Below are 11,213 nucleotides of genomic sequence, written 5' to 3'. Positions count from 1 at the left end.
ACCTGAGAGGCCAGACAGGGCCTTGGTTCATCTGAAAGTTTTTTTTAATATTTCCAAAATATACTTTATTCATAAAAATCTGTAAAAAAATACATGACAAAACAGTTCCAAACAGCACAAAGTCAAAAAATACAAAAAGTGCAAAGGAGATCAGTTTCCTTCAATACAGGAGTGAGTTGCCTCACAACCCTTCCATTTCATTTTTCATGCCATGCACATTTTACAGCAAACAAATATTTTCCCGATACAGTTCAAGGGGTTTTCCATGGATCCAGCCCCTCAGTTCAGCTTGGTGGGGGGACCTTACACTGTGGTCTTTCCCCATTGAGCCTTTGCTGCGGCTGCCCCAAGCTTTAGTGCGTCCCTCAGCACGTAGTCCTGGACCTTGGAATGTGCCAGTCTGCAACATTCGGTCGTGGACAACTCTTTGTGCTGGAAGACCAGCAAGTTTCAGGCAGACCAAAGGGCGTCTTTCACCGAATTGATGGTCCTCCAGCAGCAGTTGATGTTTGTCTCGGTGTGCGTCCCTGGGAACAGCCCGTAGAGCACAGACTCCTGTGTTACAGAGCTGCTTGGGATGAACCTCGACAAAAACCACTGCATCTCTTTCCACACCTGCTTTGCAAAGACACATTCCAGAAGGGGATGAGCAACCGTCTCTTCCCCACCACAGCCACCTCGAGGGCAGCGTGTGGAGGGGGTGAGACTTTGGTTGTGCAGGAAGGATCTGATGGGGAGGGCTTTTCTCACCACCAGCCATGCTACATCTTGGTGCTTGTTTGAAAGTTCTGGTGATGAGGCATTCCGCCAAATGACTTTGGCGGTCTGCTCGGGGAACCATCCAACAGGATCCACCATCTCCTTTTCCCGTAGGGCCTTGGGGACATTCCGTGCAGACCACTGCCTGATGGATTGGTGGTCAAAGGTGGTTTTCCGCAGAAACTTTTCCACGAAGGATAGGTGGTACGGCACAGTCCAACTGGATGGAGCGTTCCGCGGCAATGTGACCAGACCCATCCTTCGCAACACTGGGGACAGATAGAACCTCAGCACGTAGTGACACTTGGATTTGCGTACTGGAGGTCTACACACAGCTTGACGCAGCTGCACACGAAGGTAGTCATCAGGATGAGGGGGATGTTGGGTACATTTTTTCCGCCCTCATCCAGAGGTTTGAACATTGTGTCCCTCCGGACCCGGTCCATTTTGGACCCCAGATGAAGCGGAAAATGGTTTGGGTGACCGCCTCAGCGCAGGAGTGGGGTATGGGCCAGACCTGCGCCACGTACAGCAACAACGTGAGTGCCTCGCACCTGATGACCAGGTTCTTACCCATAATGAAGAGAGATCGCTGCTCCCACATGCTCAGCTTATGTTGTACCCTGGCTACTCGATCCTTCCAGGTTTTGGTGCATGCCCCGGCCCTTCCGAACCATATCCCCAGCACCTTCAGGTAGTCTGACCTGACGGTGAAGGGGACAAAGGATCGGTTGGCCCAGTTCCCAAAGAACATGGCCTCGCTCTTGCCATGGTTTACTTTGGCTCCCGAGGCCAGACCGAACTGGTCGCAGATGCTCATCAGTCTGCGCACAGACAGCGGGTCCGAGCAGAAGACGGCGACGTCATCCATGTACAGGGAGGTTTTAACCTGAGTGCCTCCACTGCCTGGGATTGTCACCCCTCTTATACTCGCATCCTTCCTAATAGACTCAGCAAAGGGTTCAATACAGCAAACAAACAACACAGGGGAGAGAGGGCAGCCCTGTCTGACTCCAGATTTGACCGAGATACTTTCTGATTCCCACCCATTGATTGAGACTGCGCTACTGATGTTTGTGTAGAGCAGTTTGATCCAATTGCAGATTCCCTCCCCAAACCCCATTTTGGAAAGCACGTCCATCATGTAGGTGTGTGATATCCTGTCAAAGGCCTTCTCTTGGTCCAGGCTGATGAGGCAGGTGTCCACCCTCCTGTCCCGTACATAGGCGATCGTATCCCTGACTAGCGCGAGATTATCAGAGATCTTCCTGCCGGGTATAGTGCAGATCTGATCAGGGTGAATCACCAACTCCAGAGCAGACTTGACTCGACTGGCTATGACTTTTGACAGAATCTTGTAGTCAACATTAAGCAGTGAGATGGGCTGCCAATTTCTGATTTCTGACCTCTCCCCCTTCCGCTTGTAGATGAGGGTGATGATGCCTTTCTGCATGGATTCTGACATGCTGCCGGCCAGGAGCATACTCTCGTATACTTCCAGCAGGTCCGGGCTGACCCAGTCCCACAGGGCCAAATACAACTCAACCGGTAAGCCATCGCTTCCGGGAGTTTACTCGTCTCGAAGGACTTGACGGCCTTTGTCAGCTCGTCCAGAGTTAACAGCTTGTCCAGTCTCTCCCTCGTGCTGTCATCTAAGACCTCTGTGATAGATGACAGGAAGGACTGGGAGGCTCTGTTGTCTGTGGGCTTCGTGTCATACAGCCCAGCATAAAAGGATTTGCTGATCCTTAGTATGTCGGACTGCGAAGATGTTACCGAGCCATCCTCTTCCTTCAGGCTTCTAATCACAGAGCTCTCTCTCTGTACCTTTTGGAAGAAGTAACACGAGCACGTCTCATCCTGCTCAACGGAGCAGACTCTGGACCGGAAGATGATCTTGGAGGCCTCCGTGGCAAAGAGCGAGGCCTACTGGCTCTTCACCTCATGGAGATCCTCCTTGACCTCGACCCCCATCGACTGCAGCTGGAGCAGATTTTGCATACTTTTCTGGAATCGGGACATTTTTCTCTGTCTCTCTCTCGCCCTCTGAACACCTTTGAAGATAAAGAACCTCTTGATGTTCTCCTTGATCGCCTCCCACCAGTGAACTGGAGACTCAAAGAGGGGTTTCACGGTCCTCCAACCTTTGTAATCCCTTTTGAGTTCCTCAATGTTCTCTGGGGTTAGCAGTGTAGCATTGAGCTTCCATGTCCCCCTGCCAACCCGCTGGTCATCCTGTAAGTGACAGTCGACCAGTAAGAGGCAGTGGTCGGAGAACAACACCGGCTTGACATTGGTGGATCTGACCGTGACAGCACGGGACACAAACAGGAAGTCAATCCTGGAATGGTCAGACCCGTCTGATCTTGACCATGTGTATCTACGCTGCGCTCCGTCTGCTGGTTTGCTGAAGACGTCGTGCAGTTTGGCATCTTTAACTGTTTCTATTAGGAATCTGGACGTAGCGTCCAGTTTGCTGTTGTCTCTGCCGGATCGTCCAGCTGCATCGATGATGCAGTTGAAGTCACTGCCTAGGATGACCGGCCTGGACGTCGCCAGCAGCAGTGGGAGCTGCTGGAAGACGGTCAGCCGCTCACTGCATTGAACCGGGACGTACACGTTGATCAACCGGAGCGGAGCGTTGTTGTACATCACGTCTGCTACGAGGAGGCGACCGCCCACCACCTCCTTAACTTCAGAGATGGTGAAGTTACCTCCCCGCAGCAGAATACCCAGGCTGGAGGAATGGGAATCATTACTCCCTGACCAGATCGATGGCTCGTGGGACCACCATCGCAAACATTGCCTGTAGGTGCTGAGGTGTGGTATTCCACACTCCTGCAGAAACAGTAGGTCGGCTTTGACCTTGGCGAGGTAATCCAAGGTTGAAACACATCGCGTAGTGGATTTAATGCTACGCATGTTAATTGAAGCAATCCTTATACCCATTTTTAAGTTAGTTGTTGCTTCCCATACCATTTATCCTTGCTAGTCCCAGTCCTTCAGTGTGTTCCTGCATACCCATAGTGTACACAAGCTGTTTCACGATCGTTGGGCTCAGAAACCCCTCCTGGTTTTTCATGCAGGGTTTGTTCTGCTGGGGTGACTTCGAGGGGGGGGTGGTCTTGTCGGCAGCAAGGATTGGGCTGTCCTCTGCTGTTCCCCTCTGTTCCTCCTTGAAAACATCACTGCTCCTGGCTTCCCGGAACTGGAGTGCGGCAGACGTGTAGTTGCTCTCGGTGTCCCGGAGTTGGGATGCGCTGGCCATGTCGCTAGGTTTGGTGCTTTGGGTTTGGGGCGCGCTGGGCCCATCACAGCTTCCAGTGCCTGGGGGCTGGGGGGGCTTTATCTTCCAGCTCCTTTGAGTTCTGCCGCCTCTTTTGAAGGTGCCGTCGTTCGACGCTTCCTCGTCCAGTGAAGAGGATCTGCTGTAGTCTGTCTCAGATGGTAGCCTCCTCTTGCCACTGGTTTGGGTGGTGGCCTGTTCCGCTTTTGGAGGTTTTTTCTTTGTGGTTTTCCTTTGTACCACTTGCTACTGACCTGTTTGTCCATCTGCTGCCTCCTCCTCCATTAATTCTGTCTGTGGAGGAGGGGTTTCTGGGCGCAGGGTAGGTGCTGGGTCGCTGGTTTCAGCTGCCTCCCCTTTCTTCTCCTTCTCAGGTAGACTTTCCTCGCTGTGGAGAGGGTTGCTTGTCTCCTTTCCAGCACCAGACGCCTTTGTCGTTCCTTCTCCCGGCCTTTCCTTGGACCTTGCCACCTGAGCATAACTGAGGCAGCGTTCATCTGAAAGATTGAACCTCTGACAGTGCAAAACTCCCTCAATAGTGTCAACCTGAATTATGGGGCTCAAGTCTCTGAAGTAGCAGTTGCACCTTTTAGTTCCAGTTAGCCTTCTGACTCAGAGGCAATAGTGTTACGCACTGAGTCCAGGCTGACACCCGTGTACACTCCAACATGAATATGTCAGCATGGGCTCAGTGGGCAGTGTTGTATTATCGTTTGAAGAGTAATGTCCCTTTATGAACTCAGTATGCTAATGAGCTAAGTACCAGGATGTAGTCTTGTGACTATAAGTCACAGGCACTCTGCACTGTAATACCTTGGACACAGGTTCTGTGGATGCTGCTTTTATTATATACACAGGTTCTGTATATAGTTTGCTCTGTATTGTATATATTAGTTTTAGCTGTTAATAAACCTTCTAGAGATCTCCAAGAAACTGGAATCCATGTACCTCATTGTGTTGCTTAATATAACACAAATAAACGCATGACATGGTAGCAACAGTGGTGTACAACGGTGATTGCTTTCTTTAAAAGACAAGATACAAGCTTGAAGACCATGGGTGAAACAGCAAACAAGATTTAAAAGCAGTACCAGAAGTCAGAAGTTCCCATAGTACAGAAAACAGAAGAAAGTAAGGCTTACTTACTCCATAAGTTGTGAGTATATTTGAACTGGGCAAGTCTGGGCAAGCAGCCAGCTGATTCGGGACCGTGCTATTTAAAATGTAAAGAGCTCTCTGGAGCCCCGTGATAAACAAAGAAAAAACGCATCTAAATTTAAGCAAAGGAAAATAAAAGAGCGGGCTGTAATTGGGAACAGTGCAGAGTCAATAGAACAAGTTTTAAAACAAGTTTTAAATCACAAATAGAAAAGTCATAATAAGTACAGTGCTGAAGGCACACAAAGAGCTGAACAAAGTGAAATATAAAGCAAAAAGCACAGCATATACACTGCTGGAGGCACATACGGAGTATCCTCATAGTAATAGGATTACTGAAACATCTTTGCATATCCATAGTGTATGAAAAAGGCAAAAGGTGGCGCAGTGGTTAGCACAGCAGCCTCACAGCTCCAGCGACCCGGGTTCAATTCTGGGTACTGCCTGTGCGGAGTTTGCAAGTTCTCCCTGTGACCGCGTGGGTTTTCTCCGGGTGCTCTGGTTTCCTCCCACACCCAAAGACTTGCAGATTGATAGGTAAATTGGCCATTGTAAATTGCCCCTAGTGTAGGTAGGTGGTAGGGAATATGGGGTTACTGTAGGGTTAGTATAAATGGTTGGCTGTTGGTCGGCACAGACTCGGTGGGCCGAAGGGCCTGTTTCAGTGCTGTATCTCTAAATAAATAAATGTATATGCTTTGCCGATGATATTGTGGCAATGGGCAAAACCAGAGAAGAGCATGATCGAAATCTTCATTCACTGATGGCAGTAGCTCGGCACAAGGGGCTTGTTTTTAACAGCAAGAAGTGCCAGGTGAATGTAAGTCAGATCAATTTCTTTAGCTCCGTCTATTCAGGTTGCGGAATCCGTCCTGACCCAGGCAAAGTCGAAGATGTAAGGCATATGCCTACTCTACAAGACAAAGAAGATCTACAGAGATGCCTTGGATTTTTCAACTTCTTGGTACCATATATTCCCAATTTTTCTAACAAAGCATCAGCATTGAGAGAGCTCCTAAAGAAAGATGTACCATATGTGTGGCAGGAGGACTATCAGCATATGGTTGAGTCTGTCAAACAAGCATTGTCAGCGGAAACCTGTACCCTGCAGTACTATGATCCAAGGAAGAAGACAACCCTGGAAGTCGATGCTTCACAGAAAGGGCTAGGAGCGTGCATCCTGCTGGTTTATCCTCAGCACAATCCAATTACTCAAACATAGAGCGTGAATCACTTGCTCTGGTGTTTCGGATCGCAAGGTTCCACACCTACCTGTTCGGTAAGCAGTTCACTGTGCAAACTGATCATAAACCACTGGAGATGATCTGGCGCCAACCATGGACAAGCGCACCATCCCAACTACAGCGACCTTTAGTGAAAGTACAGGGGTGCGACTTCAATGTCTGCTACAAACCAGCTACCAAAATGATCACCTCAGATATGCTAAGCAGATTGCCAAATCTGAACAAGAATGAAGAAGTTCAGCTGGATCTACAAGTAGACAGCATGGACATCGAGGTGAAACTTGTGCTCAAAATCGATTTATTGCATTTTGGTCAGCACAAATGTGACCAACTGCAATCAGAAATGGCCAATGACCCACAACTGAAGACACTGTGGAGAGTCATCATAGAAAGATAGCCTGGTACGATAAAAGAGATGCCAGAAACTCTCAGATGCTTTTGGCCTTATAGAGATGAACTTGGCATCTCGAGAGGCGTAACCTTTAAAGGAAAACAAGTGCTTGTGCCCAAAGCTCTCCGACAGGACATCTTGTCGCAACTTCACTAAGGCCATATGGGCACGAGACATTGTTTATTGGCCAGGGATCAACGGTGACATCGAAAAGTTAGTGAAGATGTGCAAGGCATGACAGAGCCACCAGCCACAAAAGCGCAAAGAACCTCTACACCCTCATGAGATTCCGTCAGTCTCTTGGTCCAAAATCGCCACTGATCCATTTACCGTGAATAGAGATGACTTTATATTAGTCACTGATTACTTCTCCAAATTTCCAATTGTCAGACAGGTAAAAGATGCTTCAAGTGCGGCCATCACAGACACATTGAGTGCCATATTCAGTCTGTTCGGTGCACCAGTATACGGGCAAACCTTTTAGGGATATGTGTGCCAAATGGGGTGTAAACTATGTGATGTCCTCACCACATTACCCTAGATCTAACAATCTTACGGAGCGAATGGTTCGCAGTTCAATCACTTATCCTGAAGTGCAGGGCAACAAAACAAGATTTTCGTGTTGCCATGTTACATCTCAGAGCTACACCTATGGATATGGGATTACCGTCACCAGCAGAGATTATGTTTGGAAGACAAGTAAGAACGATTCTGGCCAAGCCATCATCTGTCCAAATTCTCCGAGATGCAGGAGACGCTGCTCGAAAAATAAGGGAGAATAAAGATGGTGCATGACCGACATGCAGGGGCAGAACTACCTCAGCTACATGTAGGACAAAAGGTCAGGGTCATACACCCCACAATGAAACATGGTTACCCGCAGAGGTATCCAAATATGCAGTGAGCCTAGGTTTTACGAGGTTACAACACCTAACAAAGCAAAGTTGAGGAGGAACCAAATCCAATTAAGGGAAATATGTGATATCTCAATTGCGCACGGCAGACTCGAAAGAACGCCCTCTGACGATTTGGGTGTGATGGAACAACAGGACAACAACCAGCACACGAACAACACGTCTGCAAACCAAGAAGAGCCAAGGGTGAAATCCACAGCCCCAGAAGGCTATACCGTAACAAGATCTGGAATAGCTGTCAAACCACTGAAACGATATATGGACTCTTAAGCTTCTGCATTCATAAATTTTACAATCCCTTTCTTTACACTCATAAATTTTATAATCTCTATCCCTGTATAACTAATTTTGATATTATCCTATTTTAAGTGTTTTTACTTGTAGCGTACAGGATTTATTTTTGGGGAAAAAGGGGATGTTGTATTATCGCTTTAAGAGCTCAGTATGCTAATGAGCTAAGTACCAGGATGTAGTCTTGTGATTATAAGCCACAGGCACTCTGCACTATAATACCCTGGACACTGTACTGTATGTATTAGTTGTAGCTATTAATAAACCTTCTAGAGATCCTCAAGAAACTAGAATCCACTCTATGAAATGTACCTCATTGCATTGTTTAGGATAACACAAAGAAATGCATATAAAGGAGCAAAATACTATGGATGCTGGGGCTCTGAAATTAGAACAGAAAGTGCCGGAAATACTCAGCAGGTCTGGCAGCAACTGTGTAGAGAGAAATAGAGTTAACGTTTCAGGTCTGTGACCCTTCATCAGAACTGGCAAAAGTTAGAAATGTAAGTCATTGAGCAAGTGAAAGGGGCGAGGGGGGGGGGGAAGAACAAGAGGGAAGGACTGTAATAGGACAGAGCGGGGAAGAGATTAAATGACAGAGATGTCATGGATCAGAATGCGAATTAGTGCTAAATAGTTGTAGCAAAGATAAAGCATGAGTCCAGAGAGAGTACTAATGGCAGAATAATGAACAGCTCTGTACGAAAGCAAAAACATGAAAAATAAGTTTAAAACTAGAACATCTTTAAAAAATAAATAATTAAAAAAGAAAATATATATATAAAAGTAATAAATAAACAAAAAATAATGGGACTCATGGTCTGAAATTATTGAACTCAGTATTGAGTCCAGAAAGTTGTAGAATGCCTAATTGGAAGATGAGGCGCTGTTCGAGCTTGTGATGGTATTCACTGGAACACTGCAACAGGCCAAGGACAAAAATGTGGGCATGAGAACAAGTGGTGAATTAAAATGGCAAACAACCGGAAGCTCGGGATCATCCTTACGGACCGAGTGGAGGTGTTCTGCAAAGTGGTCACTCAGTCTGCGCTTGGTCTCCCCAGTGTAGAGGGGACCGCACTGTGAGCAGCGAATACAGTATACTACATTGAAAGAAGTACAAATAAATCTCTGCTTTACCTGGAAAGACTGTTTGGGGCCTTGGATAGTGAGGAGCGAGGAGGTAAAAGGGCAGGTATTTCACCTCTTGTGATTGCATGGGAAGGTGCTGTGGGAAAGGGACGAGGTGTCAGGGGTGATGGAGGAGTGGATCAGGGTGTGGCGGAGGGAATGATCCCTTTGGAATGCTGATGGTGGGGGGATGGTGGGGGAGGGGATGATGTGTTTGGTGGTGGCATCACACTGGAGGTGGCAGACATGGCGGAAGATGATCCTTTGGATGTGGATGCTGGTGGGGTGGAAAGTGAGGACAAGGGGAACCCTGTCACGGTTCTGGGAGGGAGGGGAAGGGGTGAGGGTAGAGATGCGGGAAATAGGCCGGACACGGTTGAGGGCCCTATCAACCACAGTGGGGGGAAATCCTCGGTTGAGGAAAAAGGAAGACATATCAGAAGCACCGTCATGGAAGGTAGCATCATCAGAGCAGATACGTCAGAGATGGAGAAATTGGGAGAATGGAATGGAGTTCTTACAGGGGGCAGGGTGTGAGGAATGTAGTCAAGGTAGCTGTGGGAGTCGGTGGGCTTATAATAAATACTAGTGGACAGCCTATCCCCAGGGATGGAGACAGAGAAGGCGAGGAAGTGAAGGGGAGTGTCAGAGGGGACCACGTGAAGGTGAGAGAAGCATGGAAATTGGAAACAAAGTTGATGACATTTTCCAGTTTGGGACAAGAGCAGGAAGCGGCACCAATACAATCATCAATGTACCGGAGAAAGAGTTGGGGGAGGGGGCCTGAGTAGGATTGGAACAAAGAATGTTCGATATACCCCACAAAAAGACAGGCATGACTAGGACCCATACAGGTACCCATAGCAACACCTTTTATTTGGAGGAAGTGAGTGGAGTTGAAGGAGAAGTTGTTCAATGTGAGAACAAGTTCAGCCAGGCGGAGGAGGGTGGTGGTGGATAGGGACTGGTTGGGCCTCTGTTCAAAGAAGAAGTGGAGAGCCCTCAGACCATCCTGGTGGGGATGGAGGTGTAGAGAGATTGGACGTTCATAGTGAAGAGGAGGTTAGGGCCAGGAAACTGGAAACTGTCAAAATGACGTAGGGTGTCAGAAGAGTCACAGATGTAGGTGGGAAGAGACTGGACAAGGGGAGAAAAAATAAAATCAAGATAGGATGAAATAAGTTCAGTGGGGCAGGAACAAGCTGAAATGATGGGTCTACCAGGACAGTCCTGTTTGAGGATTTTGGGAAGATAGAAGTGGGCTGTTCAGAGTTGCAGGATTATGAGGTGGGAAGATCTCCAGAGGAGATGAGGTCAGTGACAGTCCTGGAGACAGTGGCTTGATGTTCAGTGGTGGGGTTAAGGTAGGTGGGACTGGAAAATTTCATCAACTTTGCTTCCAATTTCCACCCTTCCCTCACCTTCACATGGCCCATCTCCGACACTTCCCTGCCCTTCCTCGACTTCTCTGTCTCCATCTCTGGGGATAGGCTGTCCACTAGTATTTATTATAAGCCCACCGACTCCCATGACTACATTCCTCACACCCTGCCCCCTGTAAGAACTCCATTCCATTCTCCCAGTTTCTCCATCTCCAACCCATCTGCTCTGATGATGCTACCTTCCAGAACATTGCCTCTGATATGTCTTCCTTTTTCCTCAACCGAGGATTCCCCCGTACTGTGGTTGACAGGGCTCTCGACTGTGTCCAACCCATTTCCCGCACTTCTGCCCTCATCTCATCCCCTCCCTCCCAGAACCACGACAGGGTCCCCCTTGTCCTCACTTTCCACCCCACCAGCCTCCACATCCAAAGGATCATCCTCTGCCATTTCCGCCACCTCCAGCGTGATGCCACCACCAAACACATCTTTCCCTCCCCTCCCCTGTCAGTATTCCAAAGGGACCGTTCCCTCTGCCACACCCTGGTCCACTCCTCCATCATCCCTGACACCTCGTCCCTTTCCCATGGCACCTTCCCATGCAATCGCAGGAGGTTTAATACCTGCCCTTTTACCTCCTCTCTCCTCACCATCCAA

This window comes from Heterodontus francisci, chromosome X (genome assembly GCF_036365525.1).
Source record: "Heterodontus francisci isolate sHetFra1 chromosome X, sHetFra1.hap1, whole genome shotgun sequence".
Lineage (NCBI taxonomy): Eukaryota > Metazoa > Chordata > Chondrichthyes > Heterodontiformes > Heterodontidae > Heterodontus > Heterodontus francisci.
This window is presented reverse-complemented; position numbering follows the sequence as displayed.